Here is a 15,595-nt window from a genome sequence, read left to right on the forward strand (position 1 = left end):
CTGTATGTAGAAGTCTGTGAGAAAAATAACCCATTCTCAGGCAACATCATCAGGTGGTGGCGCTACATTGATGATGTCCTGGTGGTGTGGGATGGAGACCTTGAGTCAGTCAACCGTTTTATGTCCTTCATTAATGACAATAACTATAATTTGCTCTTCACACATCAAACCGATCAAGAAGTGACCAACTATTTAGATCTTAAACTGACTTCCACTTTTTAAAGAAGTGGATACCAACAACATACTAATGGCGACAAGCAACCATAAGGACACATGGATCAAAAATATCCCAGGAGGGCAATTTATGAGGTTGAAAAGAAATTGTACCCGTAATGAAACCTTGATGAAGCAAGCAGAAAAACTTTTGAGTCGCTTTATTGAAAGGGGTTATAAATCTGATCACCTCAAAAGGGAATTAGAGAGAGTCCAACTTATGGATAGAGATGTATTGTTGACTCAAAAAGGTAAAACATCTAGTAAGTTGGACACGGGCAAGATAGATGTGGCTTTTGTGACTAATTACAATACAGCTCATAGAAGTATTGAGAAGGTGGTTGCTAAACATTGGCCAATCCTAGGCAACTTATAGGAAGGCTACTAGTTTAAATAAACTTTCTAGCTCCGAGTGACATTGGACAATTGGGCTGTCAGAGAACTAATAAAAGCTGGCTCGGTAATAAACCTGTGGGGAACTTTAATTGTGCTAGGTGTTCCGTTTGTAAATATATGCATCCAAACCATAAAACTTTTAGCTCTAAAAAAACCAAGGAAATCTTTGCCGTAGAAGATTTTATTACATGCGATTCAGTATATACACTGGCGACACACTTTATTCGAGCTCGGCTAGTCCCACGAATTCGGGTATACCCGGGTGTATTGAGGTTTGTGACTGTTTTCTGCCCGAGTGCATTGGGTTATTTTCCAGGCAGGGATTGAAGCATTTTATTCCCGCTGGCTGCAATACTGCACAGTATATATATATATACTGCATTACAATTCATGAATTTATGCCATCTGGTAGACACGCGAAGCATTGCAGCCTATTAAATCCTAATCATTATCATTTAACAGATCAGCCGCCCGTCAGCCAGGCATGAACCCAGGCTGGGAAGGCAAACGCAACGGGGCTTGTCAGAGGTGAGGAGCGGGGCATTCCAGGTATCTGCCAGGTACATACTGGGTATTTGCTCGAATAAAGTGTGTCGGTGCAGTATAGTGTACCTACTTGAATGCGCCTGTGGGTTACATTATGTAGGCAGAACGAAACGTAACTTAAAAATTAGAATACAAGAGCATATATGTAATATTAGGAATGGCTTTGAGAAGCACAGTGTCTCCAGGCATTTCCTGGTTAATCACCAGAAAGACCCTTCCTCTTTGACATTTATGGGCATTAAGCATGTCCCAAGTGATAGGAGGGGGGGGGGACAGAATTAAAGCTTTGTCTGCACAGGAATCATTTTGGATTCACAAATTAGATTGCATGTCTCCTAAAGGGCTCAATGAAGACCTCGATGTGTGGGCTTTTTATTAAAGGGTTAATTTAGTACATCCTCCGACTTACTATGTGTAACTCTCACTAAATAATTTTTGAGTGGCCCATCAGCCTCATTGAACAAGCAGCATTTTTATTATGATGTTTTAGTGGCCAGTGTTTTGTATGTTAATTTCACTGAATGTTGTATATCTTCAACTAAGGAGCATATGATGTCTTTAGTTTGTTTTATATATATTTTCTTACTAATATTTTTTTCTCTTTTGCAGAGCAATTATGTGTTAATTAAAGATTTGCCTTTTAATGTTCTAATGATGTATTATCGATGCAAATTCAGTGTCCCGCCCCACATGCTTAGAAGCTATTTTGATTGGCCTACGATCCTAATTAATAGACCAATACCCGTAGCTGGGTGTGTATATAACACCCTGGGGTAGTGACTTTGAATCTATCCCTGATGAAGAAGCATTCCTAGCTTCAAAACACGTTGGATTATATATATATACATTTTTATTCTTATGTGGTACCTTTCAGTGTTTTTGTTTTGCCATTATTGTGTGTCCCAGCTATTTTGAGCTTTTAATTGGACTCACGCAGCCCCTGGCCTAGCCGCTTGGACTTGCCCTGCACATAGCTGCGTCCCTACGGGTGACGTCATACTGGCGCGCATCTACCGGGACTGATTCCTCATGCTGAGCAGTGTTTGACCTGACTGCGTAAGGGACTATCTTCTCGTGTGCTCACGCCGACAGCAATACAACTGCTTGGAGCTAACTTGTTGGTCGCGCTGAACGTGGGAGACAAAGATAGATGGTCCGGGCTGTTTCCAGTACCACTCTTTGGATCATCCGGCTGCAGACTGCTGATACCACGCCAGATACAGAGGGCTTCTAGATCTTGCCGTGTGGTAACCTTCGTGTGTCGATACACGTAAATGCTAATGTTCTATGTTTTAAATGTACGCACAATACTCACCAATTTTTCTTAAATTTTGATATACTTCACTATTTGCGTTTTGCGCTTTTTTTCTTGTCTCCATTTCTTGACTGCAATGTAGGGCTCCTCTCGGCTTGCAGAGATTTCCTGAACCAGTGTCAGGTGCAGTTCGACACACAACCGTCATCCTTATCTACCCATCACTCTCGAGTGGCATACAGTATATCTTCTTGTTCCTCACAGCTGAAGCATTAGCTTGGGCATCACCTCTTTATGAAAAAAATTCCCCCTTGTTGGACAATTCTGTCACTTCCATGCAAACCTTCTGGAAAATCTTTGATACCCCTGGCCGTGCGGCTTCTGCTGAATTTGCACTACTACAGTTAAAACAATGCTCTTGCACTATGGGACAATATGCTATCGAGTTAGGACCCTGGCAGCGGAGACAGATTGGGACGAGGGGACTTTGAAGGCTTCTTTTTGTCAGGGCATTGAGGAATGATGGATGAATTGACATACAGGGACCTACCCGCAGATTTTTTTTTTTTTAAATATTTTTCCTTTATTGGTGTCATACAGCGCATTGGTACATGTTACAGACATTGGCCAACGGGCCATCTTGAATATACGGCGCAGTACATGTACATAGCGTGGAAGGGGTAGGTGACACACAATAATCCCTTTTCCTTTTTTCAGTGATGAAAAAGAGAGGGGGCGACGAAGGAAGGGTGGATAGTTGGGAACGACTTTGGGCAAAGAGAGGGGAGGGGGAGGGGGAAGAGAGGGTATGGGGGGGGGAGGAATTTGAGGTTCGTCGGTCAGGGGGGGGGGGGGGTAATGCGGTAAGGTTTATGTGGGAGTTGGCAATCCTGGCCAAGGTTCCCAGACCGAGTAAAACTGTGGCATTTTTTGTTTCAACATTGCCGTCAGTCTTTCCATACTCATAATTCCGTCTACCCTAGTGATCACTGTCCTTCTAGAGGGGGCTTTGATTTTCTTCCACGCCGCTGCTACACAGCATCTCGCAGCCGTCAATATTGCCGCTGCGAGCCTGGCAGCAGGGGCAGGGAGGTCGTCAATTGGTTTTCCCAGCACGTAGGTCAGCGGGTCCAGGGGTATCTCTATATCCAGGGTCTCGGTCAGGAGGCCCTGGATCCGGGACCAGTATCTTTGGATCTCCGGGCATGTCCACCAAATATGGGACATGTCCCCCCTTTGACCACAACCTCTCCAGCATTCGTCTGAAGTGCCTGGGTAGATTTGGCTCAGTCTACTCGGGGTCAGGTACCAGTGAAATAATATTTTGTAGATATTTTCTTTTGTGACGGAGCAAATTGATGTTTTGGTGGCTGCCTCCCAGATATCCTCCCAGTCCTCAAGGTCCAAGTTGGTATTTAGGTCTTCGTTCCATTTCTGCATATACAGGTGATTAGGGGGCTACCCGCAGATTTTGAAGGACTGATCGCCCTTTGCATGTCCCTGGATATTCGGATGAAGGATAGACGTCAGGAGCAGGATCGTTCCCATAGATTCTGATCTCTTCCGCTGACTCCACCTATTCCGGCTCCATCCAAAGAAACGCCAGGAGAACCAACCGAACCCATAGAATTGAGCAATTTGCGTTTGACAGAACAGGAGAAGCAGCACTGGAGATCCTTGGGGTTGTGGCTCTACTGCTGCAAGAAGGGTCACATGGTACAAACCTGTCCTATGAAGCTCGGAAAGCCCATGCCCAGAGCAAGTAGGGGAGTTTCCTCTGGGTATTTGCACCTTCTCCCCATCTCCTTGTCCTTTGATGGTCCCCATCTGCCTATCCTGGCAAGACTATTCTGTGATAACCAAGGCTTTAGTGGACTCCGGAGCCACTGGTATATTTGTGGATAAGGCCTTCGCACAACGGATCAAGATTCCTACTCCAGAGGAAGGACGTACCCATAGGTATCTCTTCCATTGATGGTAGACCGATGGGATCAGGGGTCTTATCACAAGAGATGGTGTTTTGCACCACGAACTCATCCAGCTGGATGTCATCAATTCCCCAGCCATCAATGTGGTTCTAGGTCTTCCCTGGCTACGTACTCACAATCCCCAGAACGACTGGATTTCGGGTCAGATAATAATTTGGGGATATGCCTGCCATGGCAAATGTCTATCACCCTGTCATCCTGTGGGTACTCTTCTACTCCCGGCACTGGAAGATTTACCTGGTCTCCCGGCTTGTAACTTTGACCTTAAGCGGGTCTTCAACAAAGGGCAGGCCAAATAATTACCTGTGCATTGACCTTTTGATTGTGCGATTGATCTCCTTCCTGGGATGACTCCTCCTCATTGACTTACGTGTCCTTTTTCTGAACCGGAGACTAAGGCGATGAGGACCTATATTGATGAGAACCTGAAGCGATTCACAAATCCTGTTCTCCTGCTGGTGCAGGTTTTTCTTTGTGGCAAAGAAGGGTGGATCATTGACACCTTGTATTGATTATCAGGGTTTGAATAGAATTACTGTTAAGAACTGGTATCCTCTTTACCTGATCAACTCTTTGATCGTCTACGTGGGGCAACAGTTTTTACCAAGCACAATTTAAGAGGGGCTTATAACCTTATAAGGATAAAGCAGGGTGACGAATGGAAAACCCCTTTCAAAATACGCGATGACCACTACGAATACTCGGTAATGCCCTTCGGTTTATTCAATGCACACGCAGTGTTACAGTTCTTTGTGAACAAAATTTTCAGAGACATGTTAGACTCCTCAGTTATCGTATACCATGATAATATATTCATCTATTCTAAAACCCTGGAACAACATCATCAGCAGGTGAGGGTGGTCCTTAAATGCCTCCTGGAGAACAATCTATTCGCTAAATTCGAGAAGTACAAATTCGAGAAATCCCGTCTTTCTTTTCTCGGATACATCATCTCTGCCCAGGGATTAGAAATGGATTCTGCCAAGGTTGCTGTTGTTCTGGACTTGGCAGTACCTAAGCGATTAAGAGCTATTCAGAAGTTCTTGGGTTTCGCAAATTATTACAGGCAATTTATTCGGGATTTTTCCAAAATCATTGCATCCATCACAGCCTGACAAAAAAAAGAAAAAGATCACATGAACTGTGCAGGCTCAGGCGGCTTTTCTGAAACTCAATAAACTTTTTTCCTCGGAACCCATCCTGAAACACCCAGATCCTCGTCATCCTTTTATCATCACAGTTCTGTCACAGAGAAGTGAGTTTCAGGGTTGGTTACATCTGTGTTCGTTCTTCTCTAACAAGTTTTCTCCTGACGAACACAACTATGATGTGGGCAATCGTGAACTTCTAGCCATTAAAATGTCTCTGGAGGAATAGAGAAACCTTCTTGAGTGAACCGCCATGCCAGTCACGATACATTCGGACCATAAAAACTTGGAATACCTTGAGGGGGCACGCAGGTTAAACAATCGCCAGGCTAGATGGGCACTCTTTTTCTCTCACTTTAATTACGTGATCTGCTTACGGCAAGGTTCCAAGAATGTACATGGAAATGCCCTATCACGCCAGTTCTCCATGGATGACACTAATTCTACGGACAATGGTCCCATCATTCCCTCATCTAAAATTGTGTCAGCAATTACAGCACAATCCTCCACACTGTAGTATTCAGAAAGCCCAGCACAAGGTGCCCACTGGAATAGCGATTCCTCCATCCAAACTTTTCGTTCCTCCTTCACTCCGGCAGGAGGTCTTACGATGGGAACACGAATCAAAACTTGCATGCCACCCAGGGGTTCGGGAGACATGTGAACTTCTGAGAGGACTTTTTGGTGACCAAAATTAAAAACTGAGGTACAGGACTTTGTCTCAGCTTGCAGTGTATTTTCCCGAAATAAGGTTCCCCGAATACTGCCCTGTGGGCTTCTGCAACGATTGCCGATACCCTGTAGTCCCTGGACGCACCATAGACTTTATTGTGGAACATCCCCCCTCTCAGCGTATGACGACAATTCTGGTTATTGCTGGCCATTTTACGAAACAGGCCAATTTCGTACCCCTTAAAAAACTTCCCTCTTCTTCTAAACTGATTGAAATATCACCAAGGAGGTATTTCGTCTGCATGGACTGTCTTTACAGTTCGTTTCAGACAGGGGCTCCCAGTTAATTTCAACATTTTGGAAGGCGTTTTGCAGGCGATTGGGGATTGAACTTCACTTTTCGTCTGCCTACCACCCGCAATCCAATGGCAAACTGAGAGCACCAACCAATCATTGGAGCAATACCTCAGATGTTACATTAATGAACATCAGAATGATTGGGCAGAACTCCTACCTCTGGCAGGATTTGTACACAACAGTTTATCTCAAAACTCTATGGGCTGTTCTCCATTTTTTGCAGCATGGGGTTATCATCCCCGCACCCTTCCCATTCATTTTCCAGCAACAGGTGTTCTGATACCAGGGCACAGAACTTACAGGACCTTTGGAAGGGGATACAGGCAACCCTTCCCTCAGCTACTGAGAGACAAACAAAGTCAGCGGATAAACATCGGAGGCCATAACACCCATACTCCATCGGGGATAAAGTATGGTTCTCAACACGAAACATCCATCTACACCAACCTGCTGGTAAACTTGGACCACAATTCATTGGTCCCTACAATCATCTGGAAGATCATTGAAGTCACTTATCAACTGAAGCTCCCCTCTTAAAAATTCCCACCACATTCCATGTATCCCTTTTAAAACCTGTGGTGAAAAATCGCTTTTCAGAGCACCCTGAAGAGGGGGATACTATAAGGGATCTGTCTGAACATTAAGGATGGGAAACTCCTCCAGACAGTCGGAAGCAAAGCGGAGCACAGCCGTAAGGTAAGCAAGGGTAGACAAGGGTGGTGACTAAAAATATTTTTTATTAAACAGACATGTGCAGCTGATGGATCCTCTGACGCGTTTTAGCCCTCAGTCCATGATGAAAATGTGACGTCATAGGCCTTTAAAAACCTATGTCGTCTCATTTTGAAGAAAGACGCCGAGGTGGAAGGACCTCCTCCAGAAGAAGAAGGCCAGGGGGTGGCCATAGAAGACAAGAAGACCCCGTAAGAGAGCCGCAGATAGAAGAAAGAAGAATACAGATGAAGATGGATTACAAATAGAAGACCCGTGGATTGTTTTGGATTTTTAGTTTAATGTTTATTATTTTATGGTTTGTTATTTTATGGGTTGCTGTGCCTGGTGGATTGGTTTGAGAGTAAGCTGTTCAACGGGAGTCGGTGAAATGTATTTTATTTAACTTGTTATTTTTTTTTAAAGCTTTTTTAACTTGTGTATTTCTTTATTTTTGCTATATCATTTCTTGCCACTGTATGTATGTATGTATGTATGTATGTATGTATGTATGTATGTATGTATGTATGTATGTATGTATGTATGTATGTATGTCTAGATCGATATATACATACAGGGTAAGAAATGATGTTGTTATAAAAGCTTGCTTTGCTGTGTTTTAAATTAATTTGTCTATGCTGCTATGCTTAAATGTGTGTATAATGTATTTTAAAATTAGATAGATGTAATTGTTGCTATTGTATGGTGTACTTTAGGTCAGGGTCATGCTTGCTTTACTATATTGTATTATTATTGGTACTTATATTTTGTCACAGGATACATTGTTCTGTTCAACGCTTGAATTAGTTAATTGTTTAATTGTTAGGGATAGAATGTAAATTGTATAGGGTTGTCATTAATGAATGCTAATTGATTTATGTTTACTGGATTGGTTTAAATAGTATACTTGTTTGGAGGTATTGGTATTTTGTTTTGAATGTTATTGTTAACATTCATTTGCAGAATGTATATGGTGCATAGATTGTATACATCATATATACAATGTAAATGCAATGTTTTGATTTTCATTTGAGGTTTTTGATTGGCATTTGAGGATTTTGATTGTAAGATCAGATAGGATTATTAAAGGAAATTGATTTTATTGTAGTGTGTCTGTATGGAGAAGTGTTATTTGTAGTACAGCATGTTTTTGATACCCTTCTACATTTATTTGTATATTGGTTCATCATGTGTGTATCTCTCTCTCTCTCTCTCTCTCTCTCTCTCTCTCTCTCTCTCTCTCTCTCTCTCTCTCTCTCTCTCTCTCTCTCTCTCTCTCTCTCTCTCTCTCTCTCTCTCTCTCTCTCTCTCTCTCTCTCTCTCTCTCTCTCTCTCTCTCTGCCACTGTAAAAATGAATGGGTGAAGGGTGGGTATCGGGCCAGTGTGGCTTAACCCCTTAATTACCTTTGCGGTTATTATCCAATAAGGTGTTTAAGGGGTTAATTGATATCTGAATGTAATTGCAATGTATTGGCTTTGTATTGGCTATGTATTTTGTGGGCAACGAAAGATCAGGATGTTGCTGGCGACGGGGGCTTCTTATTGATGAGGTCAGTAGTACTTTATTTATTTGAATATGCTAGTTAATGTGTTTAATAATGGGCAAATAATCTATTATCCCCATCTGGATAATAGTTATTATGCACATTATTGTACTGTAGGTGTTGGGGGGGGGGGGAAGTATGGAATGTATAGGCCAGATTTATTTTTTTTACATTCAGGGTTTGTTCCGTGGTTCTGCGTGAGACCTCTGGAGACCACCTGCAGTCTCCTCGGGTATCTCACGGGTATCAGGCTGGTGGTTCCACGGGTGACATCTGCGGGGATGAAGCGGTGGCCTCACATCTGTGGTGGCACCGCGGACCCGTAGTCTGCGGGGATGAAGCGGTGGTCCCACATCCGTGGGGGCACCGCGGACCCATAGGTGCGGGGATGAAGCGGTGGTCCCACATCTGTGGGGGCACCGCGGACCCGTAGTGAGCACTCGTGAGTTCCCAAGACCCCCGTGGGAACCACCCAAGGCCCCGCAGACACCTGTGGGTCTGACCCGGGGCTCCCAGACATCCGCGGGCCTACCATGGGGACCCAATTGTGGCCCACGGTGACCCAAGGAGACCACCTGGGGGCCATGGCGCTTGGCGGGACCCACCAACAGGCCTCCAGAACCTGTTTGAAATGAGCTGCTGGTACCCTGTAGGTCTGTCAGGTGCCCCGCCAGCCCGCCGGGGACTCGCGTGGGGCTGTGTTATGAACCCTGTTTGTAAAAGGATAAACCATGTATTTATGGGGGGGCACAGGGGGTGGGTAATGTATTTAATAAATAAAATGATGTTTAATGTGGGGCTGTGTATTGTTTTTATTGTGGGTACTGGGGGTGGGGGGGGTATTTTCCCCAACGGTATGTGGGTAGGCCTCCCGTGTGGGTAGTAGGTGAGGGTGGTTAGGCCTCACGGGGTGGGGGGGTTAGTGTGGGAGGGTATGTAGGAGTCACGAGTGGTGGATGAGGGTTGGTTAACCCCTTAATGACTGTAGCGGTTAATAACCGCTATGGTGATTAAGGGGTTAGGGGACATTACATTGGATGTTTTCATTCTTGTGTCTATTTTGCAGCAGCGGAGGGGGCATGGGCAGGATGAAGAGGAAGATGGCCTTCATCGTAGCAGCCGGACATGGGTGAGTACTATATGTATTTAATGTATTGATTGGTGTTTATGTATTTAAAATGGGCACATTCACTATTATCCATTTGTGGATAATAGTAATTGTGGCCATGTAACAGGGGACTTATCCCTGTTCACAAACGTGCCTCTAATCCAGCAGTGTGGTGGTTAACTGCTGGTAGCAAATTAACTAGCACCACCTGCCTGATTACAGGTAGTAGAAAAAGCCTGCCTTTGAGACAGGAAGTAACTCCTCCCTAGCTCTGACTGAGAGCTGACCTTTGGAGAGACAGAGCAGAGGTTCTTGAGTCCCAGGAGAGACTGACCAAAAGAAACCCAGATCTCTGGAGCTGACCGGTCTTGAGCTCTGCACAGCAGAGCTGAATTCAAGACACAGGGAAAACTACTACACCTGAAGCTGAACCAGGAAGTGAGATTTTCCCTCCAAGAAACAGATAAGACTTTTATTCTTAAGAGACTGCTTATATCTGCTTATTTCATGTTATATGTTTTGGGGCTGCGAGAACTGCTTGACTAAGGGAGATGTGAATTATTGCATAGTGTTTCACTAGAAATACACCCAAGTGAATGGAAGCTTTGTTCCCCCCCCTGTGTTTGGATAATTTTCCTGATGAAAAGGAACAGGCACAATAAAGCCTATTATAATTTCACATTATAAAGCCTCCTAATTGTGTATCTCTGTGAACGTCCGTCCACATATGGTGTCAGAAGTGGGATAAGAGGTGTCTTTGTAGTTAAAAAGGACCGGAGATTTTTGTGTGAATTTTTTTTTTTATGCTTTTTGCCTACAAACAGTCTGAGAAAAAAAAAAACCTCATGCAGCAGAGATCAGAATTAAAGGGACACACCACTGCACTGAAACTTACACTGCATTGAAACTTACAAAAACACAGATGGACTCTTTACCCCAATCCCAAGAGGAGAGAGACTGCTGAAGCAGCTAAAACTTTATTTGCCTATCACAAAGCGTAATATGGTCATTGAAATAGGGGTTTTGCCTTCCAGCCATAGTCAGGGTTCAAGAAGTGAGTCAGCCCTTAAAAGGGATAGGTGTTTGTTGTTTTCAAAAGTTTCGCTGAAGCAGTGAATACAGATGGTGACCCACGAGTGGTACTGATTTTGCAAATAAAGGTTGCCACACCGCTTAGGGCTACCAGCTGTGAATGGAGTATATGCAGAAAAGTGTGAAAATTGATACAAGACTGTGCTGAAGCAAGGGAATTTTTAGCAAACAAATGCTGAGTGTAAAATTGCCCTATAAAGAAAAAGGTTTTTCAAAGCCAATTGCTGAGTGTTAAGTCCACTGCAAAGAATGTTTTTTTTTCTGCAAGTAAAAAAGTATGCCTATTATCTTGGGAGCAAAACAGACACCCAGAGTGTGAAGTGTGAATGCCATAATACCCAAAGATGAGACTGAAAATTACTGAACTCAGGCAGAAAACCAAATTCTGTTGCTGAAGCGGAGGAATTGCACCTAGCAAATAAATGGTGTATAGCAAATAGACTTTTTTACCTAGCAACTGCACAATCTTGTATACCTGATAAAAGAAAATGCATGCACAGTACTGCTGATATTGAAAAAAAAAATTACCCAAGAAAGAAAAGTCTACAGAGATGCCTGTGAGAGCTACGACCTCTACAAGCAAAATATGCCCATCTGTAGGACTATCACAATTGGGGGTTTTAGCAAATACAGTGGCAACAGCTGCAATAGCGCCTCCTGAGGTCAGAAAGAAAATGACACCTGATAGCCTAAAAAAGGAGGACAAGATGCATCGTTCCTGTAATGAACACTACCCCACTGAAGATTGACCCTTCCAGTGCAATAAAGAGGAAGACATCTCTTACAGGGAACCCAAACCGAGTCACACCCACAAAACACCCCAAGAATGGTGGGGGTGCCTGAACTCGGCACGAACAGAAAAGACCGCTCCCTTTGATGACGAATATGATCAGCAGGAGACAGAGCGGGAGCAGTGGATCACCGAATATTTCTGTCAGCTAAAGCAGCTGCAAGAAAAGCCTGGCGTATATAATGAAGCTGCTAAAACTTCAAATGAAGATGGAGACCCCAGTATCCCTGAAGGGACGGTGTCATCCAAATCAAAAAGGAAGAAAAAGAAAAGCAGTTCTTCACTTACCGTGGAAGGAACAGACACGTCCGCAGATCCTGTGAAGGAATAGCGGGACCGAGTTGCCCTGCAGCCTAGAGAAAATTGAGAATTCGTCCCACGGTTAACCGAATATCCAGAGGGCCCAAGGCAGAAGTCGTGTACCCCAAAGAAGTGTCTGTCCGGTGCCAACGGTGATGAACCCTCAACTAGTAATCCCAGGGAAGCGGAGCCTTAGCCAGTGAGTGACGATCCCTTGACCAGCCCTGAAGACGCCCTGAAAATTGCCAGGCATGACTGTGATCTGCTCTGTGAAGAATTAGGAAGAGAGAGAAAAAATAATGCTGAGCTACAGAAGACTGTGCTCGCAATTTATTCTGCGGCCAAGACCGAATTGGAGGATCTCAAGACTGAGCTAGCTACTGCAAAGGCTACTATCTCCGCCATGGATGAAAAGCAGAGCCAATCTGTTAAAATGGTGGCTACGCTAAAGCGGAAGTATGAGGAGGCACTGAAGCAGATGACAGTCTTCCAGCAAGAGGTTCACACTCTTCGTATAGAGCTTGATGCCTCACATCATGAGACCAACAGCTGCCGCACAGACCTGGAAGTTTCCAGAAAGGAACTACACAGTCTCACGGAGGAGCTGGACATTTCAAGGAAAACTATCCTACATCTTAACTTAGATCTGAAAGTCTCTAAGAAGGAGCTTCAGAACTTAAACCTGGAGATAGTAGTCTCACGCCAGGAGACAGCCCGCCTCCAAGCAGATGTGCAAAAATGGAAGGTGGACTGCAAGGAAGCCCTGAATAGTACAGAGACTGAAAAAAAAGAAAATTTAAGATGGAAAAAAGAAAATTCTGAGTTGACAGAATACGTCAAGGGAAAGAATGAAGAGCTGCAGGCTCTTAAAGAAATAAATAAACTTTTGAAAGAGGAAATGTTTGAAGCAGAGCACCGACTGCAGATCCAACTGCAAGGTCTGCGTACACACCTGCAGTATGCTGAGGAGAAGCAGCAAACGCTGCAGGAAGAAAAGCTGCAGGCTGCTAAAGAGGTACAAGCGCTGCAGGAACGTCTGAATACCCAGTACGTCCCCACAGAGCAGTATGAGGAGCTAAAGGCCACGCTGCAGGTCTTCAGAGCATCATTGGAGGCGGAGCTTCGATACCAGGTGACTCTGTATGAGAGGGAGCGTGAGAAGGCTCAGAAACTGGAGCAAGAGCTGGAGAGACAGAGAGACTGTTCCATTCCCTTGAGTCAGTACACCAAGGAGTAAACAGACGCAGCGGCAACCTTGACGACAAAAATTACGGAGCTCCAGAATATGAAGGAGACTCTAATACAGCCACCTAAGAAAGCACTAGCCAAACCTACAGCTGCCCAACAGGCAACAAACAGAGGTAGGAGTGCAGAATAAAAGCCAGAAGAATCCTTAGCTGAGGAAGCTGAAAAAATAGGACGTTCTCTGGAAAAGGAGGTGGAGGTGCAACTCAGTCCCAAAGAAGGTGAACTGGCGACTCCGTGGTGTGGAGAAGAGCAGAAAACTCTAAGGGCTAGTCGTAACTGCTCTACAACTGTTGCCATACACTTTGTCTATAAAAAGAGGAGTGCCCGACGCAACAGAAATCTCATGACCACGCACGCGATAAAAAGACTTTACGTGGAAAAGGTCCTCCTCGAGCGACTGAGGAGTGCGGATCTCAAGCACCTTCGGGAGGAGACAAAAATAAACTGGAGAAAGGGCTCCGATCCCAGTGGGACAGAGGGTTCTCTTCCTCCATCCACTCTCATTCAAGTCACAGAAAGATTTCGAATGAGAGTGGAAGGATGGGCTTCCCACAAACAGGGGAGGTATGTAACAAGGGACTTATCCCTGTTCACAAAGGTGCCTCTAATCCAGCAGTGTGGTGGTTAACTGCTGGTAGCAAATTAACTAGCACCACCTGCCTGATTACAGGTAGTAGAAAAAGCCTGCCTTTGAGACAGGAAGTAACTCCTCCCGAGCTCTGACTGAGAGCTGACCTTTGGAGAGACAGAGCAGAGGTTCTTGAGTCCCAGGAGAGACTGACCAAAAGAAACCCAGATCTCTGGAGCTGACTGGTCTTGAGCTCTGCACAGCAGAGCTGAATTCAAGACACAGGGAAAACTACTACACCTGAAGCTGAACCAGGAAGTGAGATTTTCCCTCCAAGAAACAGATAAGACTTTTATTCTTAAGAGACTGCTTATATCTGCTTATTTCATGTTATATGTTTTGGGGCTGCGAGAACTGCTTGACTAAGGGAGATGTGAATTATTGCATAGTGTTTCACTAGAAATACACCCAAGTGAATGGAAGCTTTGTTCCCCCCCCTGTGTTTGGATAATTTTCCTTATGAAAAGGAACAGGCACAATAAAGCCTATTATAATTTCACATTATAAAGCCTCCTAAGTGTGTACCTCTGTGAACGTCCGTCCACAGGCCATTACTATACTGTATGTGTTAAGGGGGGGGGGTGTATTTCTTTATAAGTATGTATGTGTTTTGACATTAATTTGAGGGGGGCACATAATTGGTACTGCAGGCCTGCGGGTAACACCCGAGGGCCCCTGCCGGCCTATAGTATCATTGATGTGCATATATGTGTATGTTAGGGGTTATAGGGGTTGTTGGGGTTATATATATATAACGGTATCATCTATTTATTTTTTGATTATTGAAGCTCGGCTAACACGGTACTGATACCTCTACATATATATATATATAAGACACACAGATGAAAAGAACATAGACAATCCCCTTAGTAGCACTCTAAATTACACCTAAACTAATCTATAAGATAAAGATGGTTAAAAAGAAACAGATGCTCCGCCAATTCAGAAAAAATGAACAAGATTTTATTATTTAAACAACAAGACACACTAACTTAAAAATATAAAAATACTAAAGACAGCCTATGAAAATATATATGTATCAAAAATATAAAGAGAGGACTACTAATCAAACACTTTCAGTATTACAAAGAGAAAAAAGAAAAACTAAAATGTGTCTAAATAAAGTTTAAATAATGACAACAAAGTAGTTTAGTCTAACATAATAGGCAATACAAAATATATTCCCACTGACATATGCATGAAAGAATAATAAATCATTGCGTTGGAAAAAGTATATAGTCAATGACCCAGTATATAGCCAGGAAAAATAAGTATGTATACCAAAAACAGAGGGGGAAAAAAGAAATAAAGCAACCAGGGAAAAATAATATAACAATAATAATAGTTATACCCTGAACAGCATTTCCCCAAAATGAAATCAATGAGAACTGATGCAGCAAATAAAGAAATTTTTTGGACTTTATTTTTTGTTCCTGTTATAAGCAGACTTTGGAAACACATCCTGTACAATCAATATGGACACAAACTCTACACAATCTAGCTGCAGCTGAGTATTACCCTCCTCTTACTGTTTGGGCATTACCTGTCCTTGCAGTGCAGTGCACTTTGTGGTGTTTTCAATATGTATGACTCTGTTT

This window comes from Ascaphus truei, chromosome 4 (assembly GCF_040206685.1).
Source record: "Ascaphus truei isolate aAscTru1 chromosome 4, aAscTru1.hap1, whole genome shotgun sequence".
Classification (NCBI taxonomy): domain Eukaryota; kingdom Metazoa; phylum Chordata; class Amphibia; order Anura; family Ascaphidae; genus Ascaphus; species Ascaphus truei.